This window comes from Macaca nemestrina, chromosome 2 (assembly GCF_043159975.1).
Source record: "Macaca nemestrina isolate mMacNem1 chromosome 2, mMacNem.hap1, whole genome shotgun sequence".
Classification (NCBI taxonomy): domain Eukaryota; kingdom Metazoa; phylum Chordata; class Mammalia; order Primates; family Cercopithecidae; genus Macaca; species Macaca nemestrina.
The window spans coordinates 202,858,693-202,885,721 of record NC_092126.1 but is presented as its reverse complement, the minus strand read 5'-3'; the positions used below and the strand labels follow the sequence as shown (position 1 = coordinate 202,885,721).

General features: G+C 36.2%; 1 protein-coding gene and 1 long non-coding RNA gene across 16 annotated transcripts in view; one reads left to right on the top strand and one right to left on the bottom strand.

Annotated features, from left to right (window-relative positions):
* The window catches only part of LOC105485558 (roundabout guidance receptor 2), a 1,382,758-nt gene that overhangs the window by 302,022 nt on the left and 1,053,707 nt on the right, over positions 1 to 27,029 (top strand). The gene's annotated exons all lie outside the window — the stretch shown is intronic.
* The window catches only part of LOC105485550 (uncharacterized), a 66,645-nt gene that overhangs the window by 33,998 nt on the left and 5,618 nt on the right, over positions 1 to 27,029 (bottom strand). Inside the window, exon 2 of the long non-coding RNA XR_011620437.1 lies at positions 1,004 to 1,083. This is a non-coding gene — a long non-coding RNA (uncharacterized lncRNA). The remainder of the gene's footprint in view (positions 1 to 1,003; positions 1,084 to 27,029) is intronic.

The window sequence follows — 27,029 nt, the reverse complement described above, 5'->3', positions numbered from 1 at the left end:
ACCTGCTCTTGCTAACAAACTAACCTAGACAGATGCTCAAAAACAATGTCAAAATACATTAAAATATTTCATTCATACATATTTGCTATGATGTTCATACTGAAGATTTGTTAAAGGCAGTCTTAACATGATTTTAGAGACCAAATGTAATTCTCAGATAATAACTCTGAGCTATCAAGATGAACATTACATCAAATATGTTATCAAAATACCAACGTATATTCCTCCAGCCATGCAAACCTTCTATATTAGTTTCTTGTCACTGGGTAACAAATTACTACCAAATTAGTGGCTTAAAATAGCACCCAATTAGAATCTCACAACTATGTAGGCCAGAAGTCCTAGTGTAAATTTATGGGACTTTCTATTCCAAGTTTCTACTCAGAGTGTTCAAACCATCAGACATTTATTCTGAATACTCTGGGGAAGAATTCACTTCCAAAATCATGCAGGTAATTTCCAGAACTCATTCCTGTGGGTCTAGGGCTGAGATCATATTATCTTCATGGTCCTTAGCCAGGACAAAAAAAGATGTTGACATTCTTACTAATTCCCTCAATAAATATTTATTCAATAGTGCCTTATGATAGTCATTATGCCTAGCACTGTAAATGCAGTAACAAACACAGACCAGGCACTGTTTGAAAAAGCCTAGCTTACAGATACATCATAATCACAAATAATTGTAAGTAATAAACTAAACTAACAAAGCAGCTGACCATATTTCAACATATTTTTATTGTGAAACTACCATGTACCACTCACTGTGCATCATGCTGAATACACACATGAATAATACAGTTCCTAAATTGCTAGCAGATAGAACTGTGGCTGTTTTCCAGCAGCTCATCACCAAAGTGAACAATATCCTTTATTTTGTGTGTGTGACATTAAGAACACTCTAATCCCAGCTTTCTTTCTAGAGTTGTTGGGTTTAATTACTGCTAGATCATCAAGATTGGCTAATGACCTGGAGAAAGATGTAGAAATATTCCAAGCATACCTAAAAAATGAGACCATCAGTTCAGATCTGAGAGCACTTCTGAAATAGCTGCATTTAAGCTGCCAGAATCTTGATGGCATCTGCAAGAAATTGGAGATGATTCTTACATACTAAATAATCTGATCAGATAACTGAATGTACGGTTAATCACTTTAAAATGAATGAGCAGAGCATGCAAATTAGTATGGCAAGAGCTAATGATCAACACACTAGCTTATTAATGGTTTTCAGAAATTAAGTGTTTTCATCATGATTTTTCAGAATTAAAACACTTATTTAGATATTTTGATGAATGAATGTACTTTATCATCTGCTATTTTTTCAGAAACACTAGTAAAAATGTAGATAATGTTTAGAGAAGTAAACATGAATTAGGAACTTCAAAGCAGAGTTGAGTTCCTCTCTTCTTTAATTGTTCTTATATTTATAGCAGCTTCATGTTTATTTTTTATATTTTTGAAGATATTTTACTAGATACTTTATATTTGGAAGCAGGTATATAGCGGCAGCTATTATAATTTTTTAAATGTATAAAATAAGAGAAATAGATCTCAGTGATGAAACTTCTTCATCTTTCATTAAAAACATAATTATTTGGAAAGAAAAGTATGGAAAGAGCTGGAATAATATAAATATTGTTGTAAAGTAACATATTATCATAAAAGAAAGTATGTTGTAAACATTTTATCAGAAATCTTACAGTAAAGCAGTTGAATAGTTTAATTTTATTGAATCCTTTAAGTTTAGAGTAGCTGGAATATCTAACATCCATTGCAATATACATGAGAACATTGAGTTCTGGTTTCTGGGAAGAATGAGCCAATATAATAAGAGGCTGTTTTCTAAAGTTGCAGAGCTAGTTGAGAGCAGGATCAGATCAAAATTTGGTTTCTCTCTATTCCTAACCTAACCTCATGCTTTGTTTTCAGTCTCATAAAAATATGAATTTGAGACAAATCACAGCAAATGCTTTAGGACTGGTGGTGCAATTACAACACATCATTTAGATTTAAGTTATCATCGTCTGGGTTATCAAAAGGAAGAAGAAAGAAGAAAGAAGGGAAGAAACTAATACTGATGAAGTAACAAATAGGTGCTTGGCCCTGTTCTTAAGTCTCTATAAACTGCATTGGAATTACTCTCATATTTAATATAATTCCTAAAGATCCTTATCCAAAATACTATTATCCATCATTCCCCTGTTCACTTTCTATTTCCTTACTTTTATTTTTGTTACTTTGTCTATCTGGGTGATTTTTTTCTAACATGCCTCCATTAGAATGTAAATTCCATGAAGGAAGAATGGTGTTTGGTATAGAGTTGGAGCTAAATAAGTGAGTGCATAAATGCATTTTATTTAATTGCCAAATAAATGATTTTCCCAAATTTACTTTGAGGTCAATATTGTAAACTTGTTTTTACAACCGAAAAACCAGAGAACTGAGTTATTTGTGTGGCATTACAGCTAAAAAGTGACCAACCTATTTTTCAATGGAAAAATAATACAGAATACTGGCAATAATAAAGCTGTGGACTAAATTTGTTCCCTGCAAAACTAATGTATTGAAGCCCCAAATCCCCATTATTACGGTATTTGGATGTGGAGCCTTGGGAGGTAATTAAGTCATGGGGGTGGAGCCCTCATGAATGAGATTAGTGCCCTGATAAGATGAGACTGGAGAAAAATGAGGATACAATGAGAAAACAGCCCTTTTGCAAACCAGAAAGAGTGTCCATACCAGATACTGGATTTATGGGCACATTGATCTTGGAATACCCAGCTTCTAGAACTCACGAATTTTTGTTGTTTAAGTCATAATATCTGTGGTATTCTGTTATAGCAACCCAAACAGACTAAGACAGAATGCAGCTTATGTGGGGAAAATCAGTAAATATATTTCTATAAATATATATATATACACACACAGAACACATTCTGGGGGACAATAAAAACTAGGAAAGCATTTATAATGTGATGTATGCATATAAAATAGAAATTATATATTATGTATTTTATTACATGTTATTTTGTGTAAGTATAACATTTTCACAAAAAAATATTTGAGTTTTGTGATTTATAAAATGATAGATTCCATTTCTAGATTTACATTCATACTTGTGTGACACTAAGAATGATAAAAAACAGACTGTTCAAGGACAACATGCAAAAAAAAGCATAAAATTATATTTTGTTAATAAAAGTTCCCCCAAATGAATAAAGCATGAACATGATCTGTAAAAAATTACAGATTATATATGAATGATATGCATATTAAGTGAAATCAAATTCATGTAGTGCACAGAAAGGCCAAGGCCACTGATGTATGGTTCCCTGAAAAATTTTTTCTGCTTTCTTATGAACATAAGAATTCCAAACAGGAATCAAAGTAGAATGATTTTGCAGGTCTGGGACATTATTAGCATAAAAGAACCCAAAGAAACACAGCACACAGATAGTTTTGTAAACCACATCCTCCGAGTTTGGACAATCCACTTGAAATTCGGTCAGTCAGTACCAATCACGTCTTCAAACACCCCTGAGCCACATAATCTATTTATCTCTGAATATTTAACACATCAAACCACACAGGCACTGTGTTCTGTAATTATTAACATTCTGGCTCATGGTGGAACAGACACAAAGCTTGCCTTCAGAGCGAAAACATAAGATCCGGCAATGGATGTTTATTTCTTGAAAGGGTTTTGGGAATAAAAACACATCATTTCAAGATTTAAAAAAAAGAAAGCCCTGTTGTAAGGAGTGTTCATAGAGAGAAGGCAACTATAAACCTGAGAATAAGTACCAAAAAGCTTCTTGCATTTATTTTGAATTGCTGTCTTTCAGAAGTGTTGAGTTTTGGCCGGGCGCGGTGGCTCACGCCTGTAATCCCAGCACTTTGGGAGGCCGAGACGGGCGGATCACTAGGTCAGGAGATCGAGACCATCCTGGCGAACACGGTGAAACCCCGTCTCTACTAAAAATACAAAAAACCAGCCGGGCGCAGTGGCGGCGCCTGTGGTCCCAGCTCCTCGGGAGGCTGAGGCAGGAGAATGGCGGGAACCCGGGGGGCGGAGCTTGCAGGGAGCCAAGATGGCGCCGCTCACTCCAGCCTGGGCGACAGAGCCAGACTCCGTCTCAAAAAAAAAAAAAAAAAAAAGAACTATTGAGTTTTAATTTCTTTATGGGGTGTCCCATGATCAATAACCTCAGGGAAACATATATTGAAATGGGACAATGCTTACAGTATTATTGTGTCAATACAACCAATGGCACCGGTATCACCATAAGTGATAAGAGAGATAATATGTTAAATAATATAGACTATGAAGAGCAGCACATGTAGATATTAGAAAAGACACTTGAGAATCCAGTGAGATGTGCTTTGAGCAGTGAAAAGAACGGAAGACCGGCAGCAGATAGAACCCTCTCTGACATTTACCAGCTAGAGAAGTATGGGATGAATCTGAACCCTCTGAGCCCTAGTTCCCTCATTTGTTAAATGTAGGTGACAATCACAAGCTAAGAAAACACAGATGGCCTTCAAAACAAATTTTTGCCTCACTCCCATTGGCACTTGACTGAAGTATTAGGCCATCAACAGCAGGTAGTCAGAATATCACATTCTGCCTTTAATTGCAGAGTTTTGGTGTCTCTTAGCCCTCCTGGATTAAGTGCTCTACTTTCATAAAAGAGATACAATCTGCCAACCCATTCACCCTGATGGCCCATTAAAGGTGGTATAGGAGACACTGATTTTAACAGCTATCATTATAATGCCAAATACTGTATAACAGCAAATCTCTGTTTGTGGCTTGATAGACATGTCATTTAAAAAATAATTGTTCTAAACAAAAATATAACAAAAGTGTTTAAAGCACTCTGTCAACTTGGTAGTGATGTTATCTATACTGTCATATCAGTGAGATAAAAATATTTATACTAAAACTTATATCAAATCATCTTAGCCCAACAATTGATGCTGAAGTAATTGGATATCCAAAGTAAAATTTTTAAAAAATAAATCCAACATAAAACTCTATCTTTTATAAACAGTGAGTCAAATGTCAAATGGGTAAGAATTTAAATGAAAACTGTAAAACTATTAAATTTTTAGGAAAAAATAAATTGTAATAATCTGGCATTAGGCAAAGGGTTCTTTAAAATTGAAACAAAAAGAACAATTCATAAAAGAAAACATTAATAAATGGACCACATCAAAATTTAAACTTTTATTCTGTAAAAACCATGTGAAGAGGAGAAAAGAAAAGCCAAAGGTTGAGAGAAAATATTTGCAAACACATATCTGACAAAGGACTAATATTGATGGTATACAAAAAAAAAAACTCTTAAAACTCAATAGTAAAACAAACTAAAAAACAAAAAATGGGCAAAAAGTATGAGCAGACATTTCATGGAAGAGGATACATAAATGAAAAATAAGTAACCACAATGAGGTATCACTACACACCTATCATAACAGCTAAAAAACAGATAACGCTAAATGTTCTTGTGGACATAGAGAAACTGAATCACACACATATTGCGGTTGAGAATGTAAAAATGCTACATTTTCTGATCCCTCCCTCCTCCCACCCTCCCCGCTTAAGTAGGCCCGAGTGTCTGTTGTTCCCTTCCTTGTGTTCATGTGTTTTCATCATTTAGCTCCCACTTATAAGTGAGAATGTGTGGTATTTGGTTTTCACTTCCTGCATTAGTTTGTTGAGGATTATGGACTCCATCTCCATCCATGTCCCTGCTAAGGACATGAGCTTGTTCTTTATTATGACTTCATAGTATTCTATGGTATATATGTACCACATTTTTTAATCTCAGAAAGATAAAAAGCATCAATTGTTGGGCTAAGATGATTTGATATAAGTTTTAGTATAAATATTTTTATCACACTGATATGACAGTATAGATAACATCACTACCAAGTTGACAGACGGCTTTAAACACTTTTGTTATATTTTTACAGTAACTTGCACATGAATATTTACAGCTTTTTTCGTAATAACCCCAAACTAGAAACAGCTTTGATGTTTTTCAGTGGGTGAATGATGGAACAACGGCTGTCCATACCTACCAAGAAATACTATTAAGCCATAAAAAGGAACAGATTATTGATAGATGCAATAACTTGAATGAATATTCCGGAAATTATATTGAGTGAAGAAAAAAAAAAAGCCAAGCCCAAAAGGTTACATACTGCAAAATTCCATTTATATAACATTCTAAATGACAAATTTTTAGAAATGGAGAACAGAATAGTGGTTGCCAGTGCTTAGGGATGGGAATGGAGGGAAGAGGAAAGTGGTTTTTTTGTTTGTTTTGTTTTGTTTTTAATAAAAGGAGAATTCAAGAGACTTTTGGGGAACTGGAACTATATAATGTGGTAGTGAATATGCATGTGATAAAATTCTGTAGAACTAAATACACACACATGCACACACGAATTAATGCAAGTAAAATGGGAAATCCTAATCAGATGGATGAATTGTATTAATGTCAATATTCTGGTTGTGATTTTGTACTATGGTTTTATAAAATGTTACCACTGAGGGAATGGGCAAAGGGGTACACATCAGCTCTCTGTATTAGTTCTTAAAAGTCCTTATGAATCTATAATTATCTCAGTAAAAATTTCAATTAAGTGTGTCAATCACTTGACAATATTTTTTAAAGTAAATGGTGAAGCTTTGTTTGTTTGTATTGATAGGCTGTTCATATAAAATTGAAGGGACTCAAACATATCCAGATGGGGAAAAAGCTGAGGGGTGAAAAAAATATAAATTATCATATCTAAAATAATATGGCAATGTAAGAATACAGGGATTAATTTTCAATTCTTAAAGCTATTTTCGTCAGTTAGTACTCCATCTTTGTGACGAAGCAACAGTTAGTAAGAAAGTATGTAATAACCTTGTTTGGAACACAGCACATAGAAAAACATATCTATTTCCATTATTCTATAATCGAATGTCATTGAACACTTCAAAGACAGCAGAAAGTAACTTCATCTTTAATTACTTTCTACATGTAAGGCCTACCCATTTGATGTATATAAATTAAAACAAAAATTTAAAAAAAAAAACTTTTGTTTTAGGTTCAGGGTTACACGTGCAGGTTTGTGATAGAGGTAAACTCACGTCACAGGGCATTGGTGTACAGATTATTTCATTACCCATGTACTAAGCCTAGTACCCAATGGGTATTTGTTTCGGATTCTCTCCCTCTTCCCACCCTGCCCTGTTAAGTAGGCCCCAGTAGTAACACAAAGTTCCTCCCTTTGTGTTCGTGTGTTCTCATCGTTTAGCTCCCACTGAAAAGCGAAAACATGCAGTATTTGGTTTTCTGTTTCTGTATCAGTTTGCTAAGGATAATGGCCTCTAGCTCCATTCATGTCCCTGCAAAGGACATAATCTTGTTCTTTTTTATGGCTGCATAGTATTCCATAGTACGTATGTACCACATTTTCTTTTATGTTGATTCCATGTCTTTGTTATTGTGAATAGTCTTGCAATGAACATATGCATATATGTGGCTTTATGATAGAATGACTTACATTCCTTTGGGTATATACCCAATAATGGTATTTCTGGTTCAAATGTTATTTCTATCTTTAGGTTTTTGAGGAATCACCACACCATCTTCCTCAATGGTTGAACCAATTTACACTCCCACCAACAGTGTATAAGCATTCCTTTTGCTTTACAAACTCTCCAGCATCTGTTATTTTTTTTTTTTTTTTTTTTTTTACTTTTCAGTAATAGCCATTCTGACTGGTGTGAGATGGTATCTCATTTTGGTTTTGATTTGTGTTTCTCTAGTGATCAGTGATGTTGAGCTTTTTTTCATATGCTTTTGGCCACAAGTATGTCTTCTTTTGAAAAGTGTCTGTTAATCTTCTTTGCCCACTTTTTAATTTTTTTTGTTTTTATCTTGCAAATTTAAGTTCCTTATAGATGCTAAATATTAGACCTTTGTCATATGCATAGTTCTCAAATGGTTTCTCCCATTCTGTAGATTTTCTGTTTATTCTGTTGATAGTTTCCTTTGCTCTGCAGACGAACTTTCGTTTAATTAGATTCAATTTGTTGATTTTTGCTTTTGTTGCAATTGCTTTTGGCATCTTCATCATGAAATATTTGCCCATTCCTATGTCCAGAATGGTATTGCCTAGATTGTCTTCCAGAGGATTTATGGTTTTGCGTTTTACGTTTAAGAATTTAACCTATCTTGAATTAATTTTTATATATGGTGTAAGGAAGGGGCCCCATTTCAATCTTCTGCATATGGCTAGCCAGTTATCCCAGCACCATTTACTAAACTGGGAGTCCTTTCCCCAGTGCTTGAATAACAGATTTTTTTAAACCTTCCACATTAAGAATTTGAAAATGATTTACCAAAATATTGTAAGTCTCTGTATTAGTTCATTTTCATGCTGCTGATAAAGACATGCAGGAGACTGGGTAACTTATGGAAAAAAGAGGTTTAATTTGACTCATAGTTCTATGTGGCTCAGAAGGCCTCAAATCATGGCAGAAGGTGAAAGGCCCGTCTTGCGTCACAGCAGGCAAGAGAGAGAATAAGAACCAATTGAAGTGGGTTTCCCCTATTCAAACCATCGGATCCTGTGAGACTCATTCACTATCATGAGAACAGCACAGGAAAGATCCACCCCCAAAATTCAATCACTTCCCACTGGATTCCTCCCACGACATGTGGGAATTGTGGGAGTTACAATTCAAGATGAAATTTGGGTGGGGACACAGCCAAACAATATCATTCAGACCCTGGTCCCTTCCTAATCTCATGTCCTCACATTTCAAAACCAATCATGCCTTCCCACCAGTCCCCCAAAGCCTTAACTCGTTTCAGCATTAACTCAAAAATCCACAGTCCAAAGTCTCATCTGAAACAAGGCAAGTTCCTTCTACCTATGAGCCTGTAAAATCAAAAGCAAGTTAGTTACTTCCTAGATACAATGGGGTTATAGGCATTGGATAAATACAGCCATTGCAAATGGGAGACATTGGCTACAACAAACGAGCTACAGGCCCCATGCAAGTTTGAAATCCAGCAGGGCAGTCAAACCTTAAAGCTCCATAATGATCTCCTTTGACTCCATGTCTCATATCCAGGTCATGCTGATGCAAGAGGTGGGTTCCCATGGTCTGGGGCAGCTTTGCCCCTGTGACTTTGCGGGGTATAGCCCCAATCCTGGCTGCTTTCACAGGCTGGTGTTGAGTGCCTTCAGCTTTATAGGTGCATGGTGCAAGCTCTAAGTGAATCCACCATTCTGGGGTCTGGAGGACAATGGTCCTCTTCTCACAGGTCCATTAAGTGGTGCCCTAGTAGGGACCCTGTGTGGGGGTCCAACCCCATGTTTCCCTTCAGTACTACCCTAGCAGAGGTTCTCCATGAGGGTTCCGCCCTTGCAGCAAACTTCTCCCTGGGCATCCAGGCATTTCCATACAATTTTTGAAATCTAGGTGGAGGTTCCCAAACCTCAATTCTTGACTTCTGTGCACCTGCAGGCTCAACACCACATGGAAGCTTCCAAGGCTTGGGGTTTCCACCCACTAAATCAACAGCCCGAGCTGTACCTTGATCCCTTTTAGTCACGGTTGGAGTGGCTGGGACACAAAGCACCAAGTCCCTAGACTGCACACAGCATGGGAACCCCAGGCCTGGCCAAGGAAACTATTTTCTCCTAGGCCTCCAAGCCTGTGATGGGAGGGGTTGCTGTGAAGACCTCTGCCATGCACTGGAGACATTTTCCCCATCTTCCTGGGGATTCACATTCCCATTCCGCTCCTCATTACTTAAGAAAATTTCTGCAGCCAGCATGAATTTCCCCTTAGAAAATGGGTTTTTCTTTTCTATCACATTGTCAGGGTACAAATTTTCTGAACTTTTATGTTCTGCTTCCCTTATAAATCTGAATGCCTTTAAAGCACCCAGGTCATCTGTTGAATGCTTTGCTGCTTAGAAATTTCTTCCACCAGTACCCTAAATCATCTCTCTCAATTTCAAAGTTCCACAGATCTCTGGGTCAGGGGCAAAATACCACCAGTCTCTTTGATAAAACATAACAAGAGTCACCTTTGCTCCAGTTTCCAGCAGGTTCCTCATCTCCATCTGAGACTACTTCAGCCTGGACTTTATTGTTCATATCACTATCAGGCTTTTGGCCAAAGCCATTCAACAAGTCTCTAGGAAGTTCCAAGCTTTCCCACATTTTTCTGTTTTCTTCTGAGACCTCCAAGTCTCTAGGAACTTTCAAACTTTCCTACATTTTCCTGTCTTCTTCTAAGCCCTCCAAACTGTTCCAACCTCTGCCTGTTACCCAGTTCCAAAGTCGCTTCCACATTTTTGGGTGTCTTTTCGGCAGCACCACACTCTACTGGTACCAATTTAGTGTATTAGTTCGTTTTCATGCTGCTGATAAAGACATACCCAAGACTGGGTAATTTATAAAAGAAGAGGTTTAATTCAACTCACAGTTTCACGTGGTGGAGGAGGCCTCACAATCATGGTGGAAGGTGAAAGGCCCATCTTACATCACAGCAGGCAAGAGAGAGAATGCAAATCAAGTCTCATGGGTTCCCCTTATCAAACCATCAAATCTCATGAGACTCATTCACTTTCATGAGAAAGGCACAGGAAAGACACATCCCCATAATCACCTCCCACTGGGTTCCTCCCATGACACCTGGGAGTTACAATTCAAGACGAGATTTGGGTGGGGATAAAGCCGAACTATATCGGGCTCATTGTATAATCTCTATTGTTTTCCAAAATGAGAACATTTGTCTGGTATTACATTAAAGAGACATTTTCCTCATACTTCTAATCTTCTATTTCATCTCTAATGTGCTCTCAAAGTACTTTAAATACTTCCAAGGTAAATACTTCGCAAATTGTCTGAAAATCATTCTGTGTTAAAAAATATAAGAGTAGAGGCCGGACGCGGGCGCGGTGACTCAGGCCTGTAATCCCAGCACTTTCGGAGGCCAAGGCGGGCGGATCACGAGGTCAGGAGATGGAGACCAACCTGGCTAACATGGTGAAACCCCGTCTCCACAAAAACTACAAAAAAATTAGCCAGGCGTGGTGGCGGCGCCTGTGGTCCCAGCTCCTCGGGAGGCTGAGGCAGGAGAATGGCGGGAACCCCGGGGGCGGAGCTTGCAGTGAGCCAAGATGGCCCTGCTCACTCCAGCCTGGGCCACAGAGCCAGACTCCATCTCAAAAAATATATATATATATATAATATATTATATATAATAAACATATTATATATAATATATTTTATATCTACTCACATATATAATGATATATAATATATATTATATATATGAATAGAAATATAGACATTCCTTCTTTTTGATTCGAATATTCACCCAATTCTTAAAGAATTAGAAATACAATTAAGCAAAAAAAAAAAAAATAGACCAATAAATCCCTATTAAATTTCCAAAATAAGAATTAAATTGAACTCGATGTTTTTACTCTTATGAATGAAAAGATGGGGTTTCTAAAAAAAAGATTGCTTGAAGTTTTTTTTCCAAAATAAAACACTAGAAGTGTGTTTATATACCTTGGCTATGGGTGCTGCATATACATGCTCTTGGTCTGGCTTTTTGAATGAATTCAGTTATTCCATCTGGAATGCTATAAGCTTCATAACATGTGTGCTTCTCTACTTGTCTAGAATTCCATGTCTAGAAAGGAATAAGAGTCCCTGTCAGTAACACTCTGGTATAAGTGGTCACTGGGACACTTAGCAATCAGTTTGTTTTTATTTTTCTAAATGTGAATTTGCTTGATAGTTTCCTGTCAAAATTAAATATACATATAAATTAAAGGGGCATATGCAGCATGTCTTACAAATTGCACTGAAAGTCTTAGTGCAGGTAATAATTAACAGTTGTTTACAGAAAGAAAAAAGAATTTAAACTGGTCTTAGATATCAATGATAGTCTGTCAGCAGTAAAATAAAATTGATTGTGTAAAAGCCATGGCTTAATGCTACATTGATTCTATAAGTAGATACTAAGTTCTGTGGGTTATCTTATCTACTTGAATACCTTACTATATCCTAATGGTGACATTACTAAATAAACAGTTCATTGCTGTGAATGTTAAACAGCATGAACAAGATAGGGCAGACAGAAATTGCTGTGTGTCTACAGCACAAATAAAGAACATTTTAAATAATCCCAGAGATATGTAGTTTTTGGATGTAAGAAGCAGTATGTGGATAATTGTGTATTCGAAGTAATATAACTCAGCTAATAACTCTTTTTATTAAACATTATCCTTTAATGTTCAATTAATAAATCATAACCTTAAGACAGCCGAGTGGTGAGCTTCTGTGTGAATATCTTTAGATATCAGTTCTTCTCAGAATAAGACATCATAAATTTAATTTTATATGAAAATCACCTTTTTTACCTCATTTCTTAACTAGAGTAAAACAGCAATACTCAATGAAATTTTTATTTTGCAAATTTAGTAGATGTGACCCTATTGGCCTAACTTATTTTGCTTAATTATATTTTCTAATTTAATTTATGTGGAACATTTTAATAGAAATATTTAATAATTAAATCTGGACCAACCTACTCTAGTTAATTGCTATTGTAGTTATGCTACTCAAATGCCAGGAAGTTTTCATACTTTGCATGGGAGTATGTCGTATAGAAATGTTGATTTTGTGTGTGTATTTTACCACAGAGAGTTTGCAATTAGTACAACAATGTATAGTTAGAGATTTCACCTGCTTGCCAAGAAGGTAGACAGTTACATTTTGGAAAGCCTTGACCAAGAAGCTCAACTTTATCTCTAGAAAAAGTATAAGTAATCACATAGACAGCTTTTACATTTATACAGCAAAGGCTGAACAGGAGGAGCCAGCACAGTTTAAGGAAAAGCAAACTATGTCAAACTGAAAGGCTATGTCAACTTGCCAAGGCTGGAAAATCAGTGTAATTTCATGTATATGTTAGTGCATTTGAACTGCTGCAAGACGTTCTACAAATTACACTGCAAGCTTACAAAATCTTGGAAAAATATAAACTGTTTAAAAACTGTTGGAAAAATATAAACTGATTAAAATGTTTTTATGCATTTATAACTTGTTGAATGATTATGCTAAACATTTCCATTAGTGGAGATAGTCTTTCTAAAATAGTTATATACCAAGGTATAAAATTGCTTTATTTTTATCCTCTTCAATATTTTTATTAAAATTTCAGATAAGACATTAAAGACATAGATCAAATATGTAGATTAAGTCAAACTCTTAGAGCACAACTCTCAAATCAAAGTTGGAATTTAAACCCAGGTTTACATGTTTTTATAGCTTCTCCAACTGTATTTTAAAAAAAAAAGGTAATTGGAATCACCCATCAAAATCAAGATGAAATTGAGCTAGAAAACATTTAAACAAGTTCATGTAAGTGTCAAAAACTAACAATTGTTCATGTGAAAAACCTTAGAATTTCTAGTTACATAAAAGTTGTACATGGTCTAACAGTGTAATCTGGATGTTCTAATAGGCAGAATTTTTCCATAGGAGAGTTGGGTAGGCAGATCAGAGTATCATACACAAAGGGTAAGACTGGAGTAATAAATTGCTTAGAGGAGGGAACTGGGGATAATAGATTTGTAAATCACAGAAACAGCTGAGGAAATTAGGGATATTTAACATGGGGAATTAAAGAATAACTAGCATATCTGCTAGTTATGCTCAAGTATTTAAGGACTATCATATTTATGTATAGATAGATTTTTCTCCCCCCTTGTTTGATAGGTGCAGCCTGGGAGAAAATACATTTTGGAAGACTTACTTTACTTCACTACAGAGAACCTTATCTTAATTAGGACTGTCTGGCAGTAGAATGGAGGTTTTGTATAAGTAACATCATTGTCTTTCAAGGATGCAGTAGACAGGATCCTGTTATTTGGAGGAAAGCCAGGCTAGATATCTTCTAAGATTCTTTACAACACAACCATTTAACCACTAGGATGTATTGTATACATGCTCTATAAATTTTGTGCCTTGTGGTAAATTGTAGATTTTCTGGAAAAGAAGGAAGGCCATTCTACTGGAGAAATAAAAGTGTTTCTTAATTTAAACAAAAAAATGAGGGTAATCATTTTTCCTCTGGCTTAGCACAAACTGCTTCTTTGCACTGTATTACCTAATTTTGCCATAAATCTGTGGAACTACCAATCCCCTGCCTCAGTGTAGATTGTAGATTGGTTTTCAGAAACTAGAATCCAAACAGTGAACACACTGTAATATCATCACAAACACTATGATCAAACCAGAACAAAACACTCCAAAGATTAATGGAGGACCATTTTTATGGTGTATATTTTCTCCATGATATTTGCTGTAAAACATCCAAAATTCCACTGAAAGTCTCTAAGCCCTGTGGAATAGAAATAGATTGATATCATCTTCAGCCTTTTGATAAAAGAAGGGCAACCTAAATGTAATTATTATTTTATAAGTCTCTAGAGAACAGAGAGATGTGTCTCAAATGGCACATTATCTAAAATAAAGTCAGAAATACCTTGGGGAAAGCAATAGTGGTTCCTTTTACTATTACAGTAATATTAACTTACTCTGTTGGGTTTTTTTGTCTTCAGCTCTGTGTCTTAATGTTTTTCTTTCTTTACTTGTGTGTGTGTATGTGTGTGTGTGTATATATATATACACACACACATATACATATTTTAGTTTGTAAAAGAAAAAAATAGAGACAGACAAAGGGGAAACCAGAGGATTAATGCTTAATTTCTGATTTCATAATAATATCTCCTACTTTGAGGAGAGGTCCTATTCTGTTATACTGAACTATTTTATATATTATAAAATAAATTTATATTTATTTTCAATAAGAATCATTAGAATGTGTATTTTGACTTCTTATATATGCTCAATATAAATATATTTTTCATGATTTTACATATGAAGCTAAATATGGAATGAATATTTCATCATTTCAGTATGATTACAAATAAAGTAAACCAATGATAATTTAGAATTTGCTACAAGTTTATGCTCCATTTTATTTTTAAAAATATTTTAAAGACGGGATCTTGTTATGCTGCCCAGCCTGGAGTGCCATGGCTATTCACACATGTGATCATAATGCACTGTGGACCTGAACTCCTGGACATGAGCAATCCTCTTGCCTCAGCCTTCTGAGTAGCTGGGGCTACAGGCAAACACCACCATGCCAAGTTTCCATTTTATTTTTAATAGAACCTCTTTATTGATATTTTACATTCAAAAGAAATATTTCTTGGACATTTTTCTCAATATTTTGATTAGTGTGCTGTGGCAAATACCTTGTCTTACAAAGTTAAAAACAGTATTTTATGCTAAAATAGTTACTTGTTTATAAAGTTTTATTCTATAATTGTACTAAAATAGTAATATTTAGTACTAGTATTTGAAATTGAAATATACTTTCATAGATGTGCATTATTGCTTCAAAGGAGGCATAACTCACTAAAAATTCTCTCTAATTTACATTTTGCACATTCAGTAAATGACTGGATATTCTATGTGACTTTAAGTTCTATCTCCTACATTAGAAAAAAATTCTTGTGTTCTTTTTTTTTTTTTTTTTTTTTTTTTGGAGATGGAGTCTGGCTCTGTGGCCCAGGCTGGAGTGAGCGGCGCCATCTTGGTTCACTGCAAGCTCCGCTCCCCGGGTTCCCGCCATTCTCCTGCCTCAGCCTCCCGAGTAGCTGGGACCACAGGCGCTGCCACCACGCCCGGCTCATTTTTGTATTTTTAGTAGAGACCGGGTTTCACCGTGTTAGCCAGGATGGTCTGGATCTCCTGACCTCGTGACCCGCCGGCCTCAGCCTCCCAAAGTGCTGGGATTACAGGCGTGAGCCACCGCGCCCGGCTGAAAATTCTTGTTTTTGACATTCACTGAACTTATTTGCTAGAATTGGTAAAAGACATCACCTATCAACCCAGAAAATATTTGAAGTCATCTTGACATCTCCTTCTCTCTCATCATGTAGAAAACATTTTTGAGGAACCAATACTGATGCTATCCACTCAAAAATCTTTTAAACCCATTCTCTTCTTTCCACCCACACTGTATAGCTAAGACCTGACCTTCAACACTTCTTGCTACGATTATAAACCTATCTTCCTAACTGGTTTTCTTGCTTCCAGGTATTTCTACTCCATCAAATTGCTTATGGATTCATAGAGCTGTTAACATGTTTTTCTTTACAGAGAAAAAAAAAAAACAAACCAACAAAAAAATTATCTGCTTACAAATCCTCCATAAAGTTTTACAATCTTCTGGATAAAATTTAAACTTTGTAATATGTTATTAAATCCATTTCATAAGGCAATTTCTGTGTACTTCCTCAACCTCTTGTTCTGTCAGTTTGCCATACAGATGTTATATGCCCAGCATATAAAGCTGCCATTGGTATCATCCTCTTTCACCCTTCTTGGGCAGTGATGCTTTGTCTTCTTGAAGTGCCATCCCATTCTGTCAGCCTTATTATACCTTCAGTGGGGAGAGAAGGATGGGATTGTGGAGGAACGAGTCTTGGCAAAGACCTTCAGATTGAACGTGGAAGGAAGGACAAATTTAAAACAAGGTATGGAGGTATGTCATCTCTTTAGCCTCATGTTTTTCCATACACTCTTGCCCCATTTTTTGCTCACCCACTCCTAAGCCGCTTACATCCGAACCAATGGTTCTCAACTAGGATGGTTTGGACAATCACTTTGTTGATTGTTTCCTTTGCTGTGCAGAAGATTTTTAACTTGATGTGATCCCATTCATCTATTTTTGCTTTGCTTTCCTGTACTTGTGGGACATTATTCAAGAAATCTTTGCCCAGACCAACGTCCTGGAGAGTTTTCCCAATGTTTTCTTTAGAATTTTTAGAGTTTGAGATCTTAAACTCAAGTCTTTAATTTTGATTTTATTTTCCTATATAGTGAGACATAGGGTCTTATTTCTTCCGTATATGGATATCCAGTTTTTCCAGCACCTTTTTTTTTTTAATTTTGATATTATTTGGGATACAGGTAGTTTTTAGTGATTAGTGCACCCATCAACTGAGCAGTGTACACTGTATCCAATATGTAGTCTTTTTTCCCTCACCTCCTCCCAATCTTCCCCAGAGTCTCCAAGTCCACTGTATCATTCTTATGACTTGCATTCTCATAGCTTAGCTCTCCCTTATAAGTGAGAACATACAATAATTGATTTTTTGTTTCTTAACTATAAGTAATGCTACTTCACTTAGAAAAATGGCCTCCAGTTCCATCCAAGTTTACAGCACCATTTACTGAAGAGACTGTTCTTTCTCCAGTGTGTGTTCTTGGCGCCTTTGTTGAAAACAAGTTCACCGTAGGTGTGTGGACTTGTTTCTGGGTTTTCTATTCTGTTTCATTTGTCTATATGTCTGTTTTTATACTAGTTCCATGCTGTTTTGGTTACTATACCTTTGTAGTATAATTTGAAGTTAGATAGTGTGATTACTCCAGTTTTGTTATTTTACTCAGGACAGGTTTGGCTATTCTTGGTCTTTTGTGGTTTCATATAAATTACAGGATTGTTTTTCCTTTCAGTTAATTTCATCAATGTTTTATAGTTTTCATTGTAGAGTTCTTTCACTTACTTTATTAATTTAATTCATAGGTATTTAATTTTATTTGCCATTATTATAAATGGAATTGCTCTGATTTTTTTTTTTTTTTCAGATTGCTCACTATTGGCATATAGACATGCCACTGATTTTTTAAGTTGATTTTGTATCCTGCAACTTTACTGAATTTGTTTATTAGTTTGGATAGGTTTTTGGTGGACTCTTTGAGTTTTTCCCATTATAAGATCCTATCATCTGAAAACAAATATAGTTTGACTTTTGCCTTTACAATTTGGATGCCCTTTATTTCTTTGTCTTCACTGATTTCTGTAGCTAGGACTTCCAATACTAGGTTGAATAACAGTGTTGAAAATGGACATGCTTGTCTTTTTCCAGATCTTGAAGAAAAGTTTTAATTTATTTCTCATTCAGTATGATACTAGCTGTGGGTCCGTCACATGTGGTTTTTATTGTGTTGATGTACGCTCCTTCTATACTCAGATTTTTTAGGGTTTTGAAAGTAGGGCTTAGAGATGTTGGATTTTATATAATGCTTTTCAGCATCAATTGAAATGATTCTGGGTTTTTGTCCTTCATTCTGTTTATATGACATATCCATATCACATTGATTGACTTGTGTATGTTGAGCCATCCTTGCATCCCAGGAATAAATCCTGCTTGGTCTTGATGATTTTTTTTTTAACGTGTTGTTAAATTCGGTTTAATAGTATTTGATTGAGGATTTTTGCATCGATGTTCATCGGGAATATTGGTCTATAGTTTTACTGATGTGTTTTTGTCTGGTTTTGGTATCAAGATAACACTAGCCTTGAACTGGTGATGCTGCAGGATTCCCTGCAGTTGCTGCCATCTCTGCCCAGGCCTCACTCGGGGCCCCCCCGGTTCACTCAACCGGGCAGGCCTCACTTGGCTCACGTCTCCCACCCAGATCCTGCAGCCTCAGTAGCTCCGCGCTCAGCCCACAGCTGGACCAGCCCGGGGCCAGCAGCTTCCACCTTGAGCGCCAGCATCTGGTTGAGGGGAAGGCAGTGGCACCCTAAATCCCAGAGATGCCAGCAACTGTGGGGCACCAAGGGGTGTTATAGCTCTTGCTCGGAGAGTCCCAAGGTCTGAGCCCGCAAGAGATGCTGCATCTCTTCACTCCCACAGTTTGGCCCTTTCTCCTGCAGTCCGGTGAGCAGGAGCATCTCACAGCTCTTTTCATTCTCACTGCGTGCCACTCGGCAGGTTCCCAGTTCGTGTCCCAAGACCAAGAGCAATAAGGTGCATGGACACTGGAGAGTGAATAAGGCAGACAGTAATTTTCTTGAGTGACAGAAGGAAAGCTCTCAGCTGTGAGAAGGGACCCAAGGGTGGGTAGCCGATCCTGTGGCTGAGTCTGGGGTTATTCTGGGCTTAGGATGGGGGGAGTCTGTGCTGACTGGTTCATGGGTGGGCATGGAAAAACCACCGTTCGATTGGTTAAAAGGCATCATCCACAAGGAACCAGTCAAGAAGGAGAGGGTAGGACGGGGTTACAAGTTGTCACGTGGATTGTGCACTCCATCCAGAACTGGCAGGTCAGTTTTCAGGCTTTAAACTGTCTTTTGCTTGAAGGTCAGATTTCACCGAGGACCCATCCCTGTCTGCCTAGGAATTTGTCTGTCTCCTGTCGCTATCAGTAATACTGGCCTCATACATACTGAATAGCTTTAGTAGGATTTGTATTTTTTTCTTGAAATGTTTGGTAAAATTTAGCAGGGAAACCATTGGGTCCTGGACTTTTCTTTGCTGGCAGGTTTTTTATTATAGCTTCAATCTCATTACTTGTTACTGGTCTGTTCAGGTTTTGGATTTCTTTGTAGTTCAATTTAGGTAGGATGTATGTGTCCACGGACTTACCCATTTCTTCCAGGTTTTCTGATTTATTGGCATATAGCTGCTCATAGCAGCCTCCAAAGACCCTTTGAATTTCTGTAGTGTCAGTTGTAATGGAACTACGTTTTTTGAGGTGTTTATAGCTATAAACTTTCTCTTGGTATTACTTTTGCATATCCCATAGTTGTTGGTATATTGTGTTTCCATTTTCACTTGCTTCAAAAAATTTTCTAATTTCATTCTTCATTTCTTATTGGCCCATTGGTCATTCAGAAGCATTGTTTAATTTCCATATTTGTGTAGTTTACAAAGTTTCTCTAATCACTGATTTCTAGTTTTATTCCATTGTGGTCAAAGAAGATACTTGATATGTATGATTTCAATAGTTTTGAATTTTGTAAGACATGTTTTGTGGCCTATCAAGCAATCTATCCTTGAGAATGTTCTCTGTGCTGAAGAGAAGAATGTGTATTCTGTAGCTGTTGGATGAAATGTTCTGTAAATATCCATCGGGTCCATTTGGGCCATAGTGCAGATTAAATCTGATGCTTCTTTGTTGATTTTCTATCTGGATAATCTGTCGAATGCTGAGAGTGGGGTGTTGAAGTCTCCAGCTATTACTGTATTGGATTCTATCGCTCTCTTTAGCTGTAATATTATTGGCTTTACAACATTCTCAGCTAACACAGGAGCAGAAAACCAAACACCGCATGTTCTCACTCATAAGTAGGAGTTGAACAGTGAGAACACATGAACATAGGGAGGGGAACATCACACACTGGGCCCTGTTGGGGGTGGGAGACAAGGGGAGGGAGAGCATTAGGACAAATACCCAACGCATGCAGGGCTTAAAACCTGGATGACAGGTTGACAGGTGCAGCAAACCACCATGGCACATGCATACCTATGTAACAAGCCGGCATGTTCTGCACATGTATCCCAGAACTTAAAGTAAAAATTTAAAAAAATAATAATACTGGCTTTATATATCTGGATGCTTCTGTGTTGGATGAATATATATTCACAACTGTTATATCCTCTTGCCTAATTGACCTCTTTATCATTATATAATGATCTCCTTTGTCTCTTTTTGTAGTTTTTGTTTTGAAATCTTTTTTTTTTTCTGAAATAACTATAGCTACTTCTGCTCTTTTTTGATTTCCATTCATATGGAATACCTTTTGCTATCCCTTTATTTTCAGTCTATATGTGTCTTTATAGGTGAAGTGCATATCTTGTAGGCAAGAGATGATTCAATCTTGTTCTTTTGTTCACTTTGTTTTCCTTTTTGTTTTAATTCATTCAGCCACTCTGTGTCTTTTGAGTCTAGAATTTAGTCCATAGATATTCATTATTGATAAATAAGGACTTACTCCTGACATTTTTTATTGGTTTACTGGTTATTTTGTGGTGTTCTCTGTCTTCTTGTTATCATTCCTGTCTTCCTTTCAGTGAAGATGATTTTCTCTGTTGGTATGTTTTATTTTCTTGCTTTTTATTTTTTGTGTGTCCGCTGTTATATGTTTTTTGAGTTAAGATTACTATGCATGCAAATGCTTTTTGTGTGTCTAAATCTCTCTCTCTCTCTTATTTCTCTCTCTCAATGTTTATTTAGCTAAATACTACTAATTCTGATTATCTCAGTTTAAATAAAACTCTTATAAGGAAGCCTATTCTGATCCTTTTCTGTCAGCATTAAATGTCTTTTGTAATGCACACCGATAGCCCATAGCACACTCCTCCTCTTTTAGTTACATACATTATCCATATTCATTTAATTGTAAATACCTGTTTTCATAGCCAGAGAGCAAGTTCCCCAAGTGCAGAGAGAAGATGGTAAATGCTCGTCGTTATCGCACATGCCTAGAGTACTGCCTGTCTCCCAGTTAGAGTACAATATGTATTTGTGGAAAGGAGAGGGGCATGAGTTAAAGATAAAGTTGTCTCCCAGTTAGAGTACAATATGTATTTGTAGAAAGGAGAGGGGCATGAGTTAAAGATAAAGTGACTAATTTATGCCACCTATCAATCAAGTTCATCTCTTTAAAGGATTTTCTTAGCTTAAGTAGTAAATGTGCTTTATGCAAATTGAAAGGTGAAAATAAGCATCTTAAATCTCACTTTCAGCCATTAGTTACATTAAGAACTTGGATTCATGTCTGTACTAAAAATACATCTAATTGATTTTTTTTTTTTTTTTAAAAAAGACAGGATAATATGGGTTTATTGGTTTATTTCCAGTACCCTTATACATTTTTTTCCTGGGTGTATGCATGTGTATGCAGGCATGCAATGACTAAGCATATAGAATTGTTTGTGAAATTCTGGCCATTTCTCTAATACTGAATTTATTTCACCTTATACTAAGGTGTGGGCAGATGATCATAGATTGTCTTAAAGACACCACAACAAATTCTTCTTACTATAATGTAGAGGCAAAGACAAACTCAGAAGCATGAACTATGCATATCAGCCTGAGTTCAAGAAGCTTACATATAACCAATACATTTTTAAATCATAAGTGATAAAATTATAAGCTTTCTCTCCCTTCATGTCATAATAGATCTAAATCCCTGTATCTCAGACTACCCACCTTGTCCTAAAAAATGTGAGCAGTAGAAATAATATCAAATCGAGCACTGGAAAGGCCTTTTCACATGATTTAGGATGCTAATGAAAGTGTTTTTAGATAAGAAACAAAATGAGAGAACTTGTTAGTACCTCTCATAATACTTGTTATCATTAACATTTACTCATACCAGCTCTTGCCTTGCACTACATAGAAGCAAACCATTGTTCCCTGTGAGAGATAGATATTTTTTTAATTTTTATGAAATACAGGCACAGAAATCAAATTATCATGTTTGCCCACTCTTTCTGCACTGGAAGTTAGGCATATTTATTAGCTATAACACAGCATTTCAAGCTGGCATTTGGATCATTTCAATAACTAATGTTTGTTTTATCAACAATGGTTTAATTTGACATGCTGCATAATGCATGTGCAATAACAGTGCCATGTTTGATGGATAAATGCCTAGGAAAAAAAATTCAAATTGGCTAATAAATAAAATTGAATTTCAAGACTCCATTTATTTTAAGGAAACTTGTCATGGGTTATTAACTGTACTAAATAATGGCTTGTTTATGTTGGTGCATAAATAATTTGAAACAAATCGGGGTGACATAGGAACTATCATACTTCACTTACTGGTAAATGTAAGTGAAGACGAGATTCCTTCACTCCTAATTACCAGAGCTGGTATTTTTCAGAAATGATTTCTACTTGTTGACAAGATTATGACCAAAACTTACCCAAGCTTTCATACTTTTAATATAAATCTATTATTTCGACATTCAGAATTTCTACCAATAGGGAATTAAACTGAAATTCTGACTCTAGATCAATGGTGTTTTGATCTCACTACATACTAAAATTAAGTGGGACAGTTTAATATGTTAGTATATGCTGATGTTTTGGTTCTCATTCTGGAGATTCTAAATCAATTGGTGTAGATGGTTTATTTATTGCTGTTCTTTTTTATTATTTTGTTTTTGAAAGTCAGTTGTATTGTTTGCTTGACTTTTTAACCCACAAGCAATTATAAATAGAAAGCCAGGATTGAGAATTTCTGCTCTAACACAGTGTTCTGGTCACTACTGCACATTAATTCATGAAATTCACTTGGGTCATTGAGATCAAATTGTTTAATAATAATCATCATCCCCTTCAATAAAGAGTTTTCTGAGTAAGCCTTTTTAGTACTATGCAGTTCTGGTTCTAAGGGGATTACCAAGATAGTATTTGTTCTAAAGAAGTTTATATCTAGAAACACAAGTGATAATATTGAAAGAAAAATAAGGTAATTGCCCCAAGTGAAATGCAAACAGTTTATGAGAGCGTATCTAGACATAAGGAAGGGCCAAAAAATAATTTTTGGAGTATGTGGAATTCAATCCGCCTTTCCAATAAATATGGTTACATACTTTAACCTTGTTAATGCCTTTATACTTCATAATCTCTCCACAATTCAGTTAAGCAAACCAAGTATTTTTACTGTATTAATAATAAAAACAATAATCCTATGTGTGCATTCTGGTTTGCAGTGTGCAAACAGGTTTAGGTATGTCATCACTTTTGAGCCTCACAACATATGGGTATGCAATTCAGTATTCCTATTTTGGGATGAGGAGTCAGAGGCTCAGAATGTACATGGATTATCCAATTTACAAAGCCGGCAAGTGCCAGAGTTGAGTATAAGATGAATTCTCCTGAGTCCTACATAGTTCAGACCTTTTTTTGCATCCCGATTGAAAGTTGAGAAGTTGCTGAGCTTGGGCTAGATTCCAGGTCTCTTAAACTGAATTCTCTCTTAGGATATGCTCTGCCACACAAACACTGAATGTTACATATTTCCAGGAACTATAGCTCAATGCCTTTTCTGAAAAATAACTTTTCAAAAGGTAATTGGAAATTGATACTCTGGTGTATTTTTTAAAGCACAATACCAGCAAATTCACTACCTTACTGCTTTTATCCAAATCTAACTTTCCTTATTTCTTTGTATAAACTGTGAAATCATACTTAATACCTAGATCTTGGAAAATTTAAAAACCTGAGTTAATGTAGAAACTATAAAAGCTCAAGAGAGAGAGAAGTCATCGAGTGTTAGCTTTTGATATCTGCTTTCTGATAGTTCAGTTCTGTCCAACGGGCAGGAATACCTTGTGTGATTTATCAGGGGCCACGTGTGGTTGCTCTGTAGCTCTTCCTTCTGTGGCCTCCATGATGCGTTGTTAGCATTTTTTTCTGAGATTTCCACTCAGATTTCCACTCCCCAGTTTTTTCCACTCAGATTTCACTCTCCAGTTTTTTCCACTCAGATTTCTACTCTCTAGTTTTTTTTTTCACTCAGATTTCCACTCTCCAGTTCAAAGATTTCCTAGAAGGACTCCCAGAACTCAGAAAAGCTGTTATACTGAGAGTTATGGTTTATTTCTGCTAAAAGATGGAGGTTAGAAAGCAAAGGCAACTAATTAGAGTGGAGTTGAGAGCTTCCTGTTGTCCTCTCCCAGAGGAGTCATGTGAACTGTGCTTACTCCTCCAAACAAAGATATGTAATAATATGTAAGATGTATTACCAGCCAAGGAAGCTCTTCTAAGCCTTGAATTTAGAGAGGATTTTGTTTGTTTTAGAGACAGGCTCTTGCTATGTTGCCTAGCCTTGAGTGCAGTGAATAGTGGCTCTTCACAGGCACAATCATAGTGCACGACAGCTCAAAGTCCTGTGCCCAAGTGATCCTCCTGCCTTAGCCTCTCTAGTAGCTGAGACTACAAGCATTTGCTACTGTGTCTAAGTCTAGAGTTCTTACTGTGGGTCAGTCACATAGGCATGGATGGCCTAGGTCACTGACCTTAGCTACTCAGTCTGTGGTCTCCAACCCTATTCCCAAGAATCAAACCTACACACTGTGGCCCAGGGCATTGTATATACATATATCCAATATTTAATCTTCAGATATAGTCACTATAAGTCACGTTGTTAGGATGAACTAACTAGCATGGTCCAAAGCCCCAGGTATGAAAAGATACTCTTATCAAGCAGGATATTCTAAGAGCTTAGAGATCATCTCCTCACAACCTGAAAAGGGCCCATTCTTTCTTTGAATGTGCAGGGTTTGACTAACCCAGTCTAGTAAGTTAACCCTTTACCATATATATATAATGATTATGACTTGTGATTTGTCTTGAACGGGGAGCCCCTGGATTAAAGTTTACTTTCCATTTGCGACTCATTGTTTTATGGTATGAAACTTTATAATCTAAACAAAGAACCTTCCTGAAGGTAAGGATTACATCTGTTTGGGTTTTGTATTTTTCTATAGATTGGTTTCATTGTTGTTACTGTTACAATGATATTAAGAGAGAGTTCAGTGTATCTCATATGATATCTTTAATCTTCATTTATTTTTCATTCAATAATTAGTAGAATTTGGCAATGGAAAAGGATAACTGTGAAGACAGTTACTTCATGGACCAGTTGAGGAAGTTAGAGAGCTTTTTTGGTGTGTTCAGCCCTTCTTCTATTCCATTTGGTGAATGATTAAAGACCCCTAGACCACCTGTATCAGTCTGTTTTCACGCTGCTATGAAGAAATACCCAAGACTGTGCAATTTATGAGGAAAAGAGATTTAACTGATTTGACAGTTCTGCATGACTGGGGAAGCCTCAGGAAATTTTTAGTCATGGAGGAAGGCAGTTCACAGGGAGGCAGGAGAGAGAATGAGAGCTTAGCAAAGGAGAAAATGCCCCTTATAAAACCACCATCCCACGATTAAATTGCCCCTCACTGGGTCACTCCCACAACATGTGGGAATTATGGGAGCTACAATTCAAGATGAGATTTGGGTGGGGGCACAGCCACACCATATCACCACCTAACTTGCAAGAAGTGTGGCAAAATGACCCTCAAAGACAACTTCAAAGGCTTCCTAGAAGGATGATTATACTTTGTCTCCGATCATAGTAAGGACTCACAAACCAGTGTCAGGCAGGACTAGCTTCTTTCGACCCTGTTTGACTTCCATTCAGCGTGACCTAGCAATACTAATATCTGTCTCTGGAATTTTTTGGAAGAATTAGTGAGGTCATAAATGTAAAAGTATTACCCCATGCGTGGCATATTATAAATGCTCATTACATAGCAACTGCTATTATTTTTACCATTACTATTGATTATAATAAAACCTAGTAACTTATAGGTAGTTTTCACAAATACTGTTTTATTAATTGAAGTATTATGATACTTTTCCACACAAAGGAAATTAACACTAAAAAATTCAGGACATAGGAACTTGGAGAGAGATATATATATATATTTATATTTGTATACATATAATCTCATACATATATCAATTATATATATATTATTATTTCATCTCTCCTTATGCTATAATATATAAGCAGCTGCTGACATTTTTGACATCTTTGAACACTTTAGTCTGTGACTCTTCAAACTACCTGATAATTCCTTGAACATAATGCTCCAAAGGGGGAAAGATAGTGTTTAGCTTTCCCATATGTGTATTATTTTAAAATATTAGAGCATTTCTCTTGTGTATTAGTTCCTGGCACCAAATATACCTGATACACAAATGTATAATATTACATTTGATCAAAATTGACAGATCCTGATAAAAGTAAATACATGGATGCTTTCACTAGATAGATTTTCCAGTGTAAATAATGTTTCAAAATAGCATTCACTTTTAATTTTACTATGTTACTATATTATTTGAATAGATTGATAGGAGAGCCTATAAGGAAAACTAGTGTGTTCACCCCCAGGAGTAATTCCGCACAGTGATTCCCTTAACATCTGTTCCACTAAAAAGAAATCATTTTTAAGCGCCACTTGGAGAGCAAGTAATCTTAAACCTCTGAGCCTTTAAGTTAAAAGAGAGAGTGAGAGAAAAAGGAAAGAAAAAAA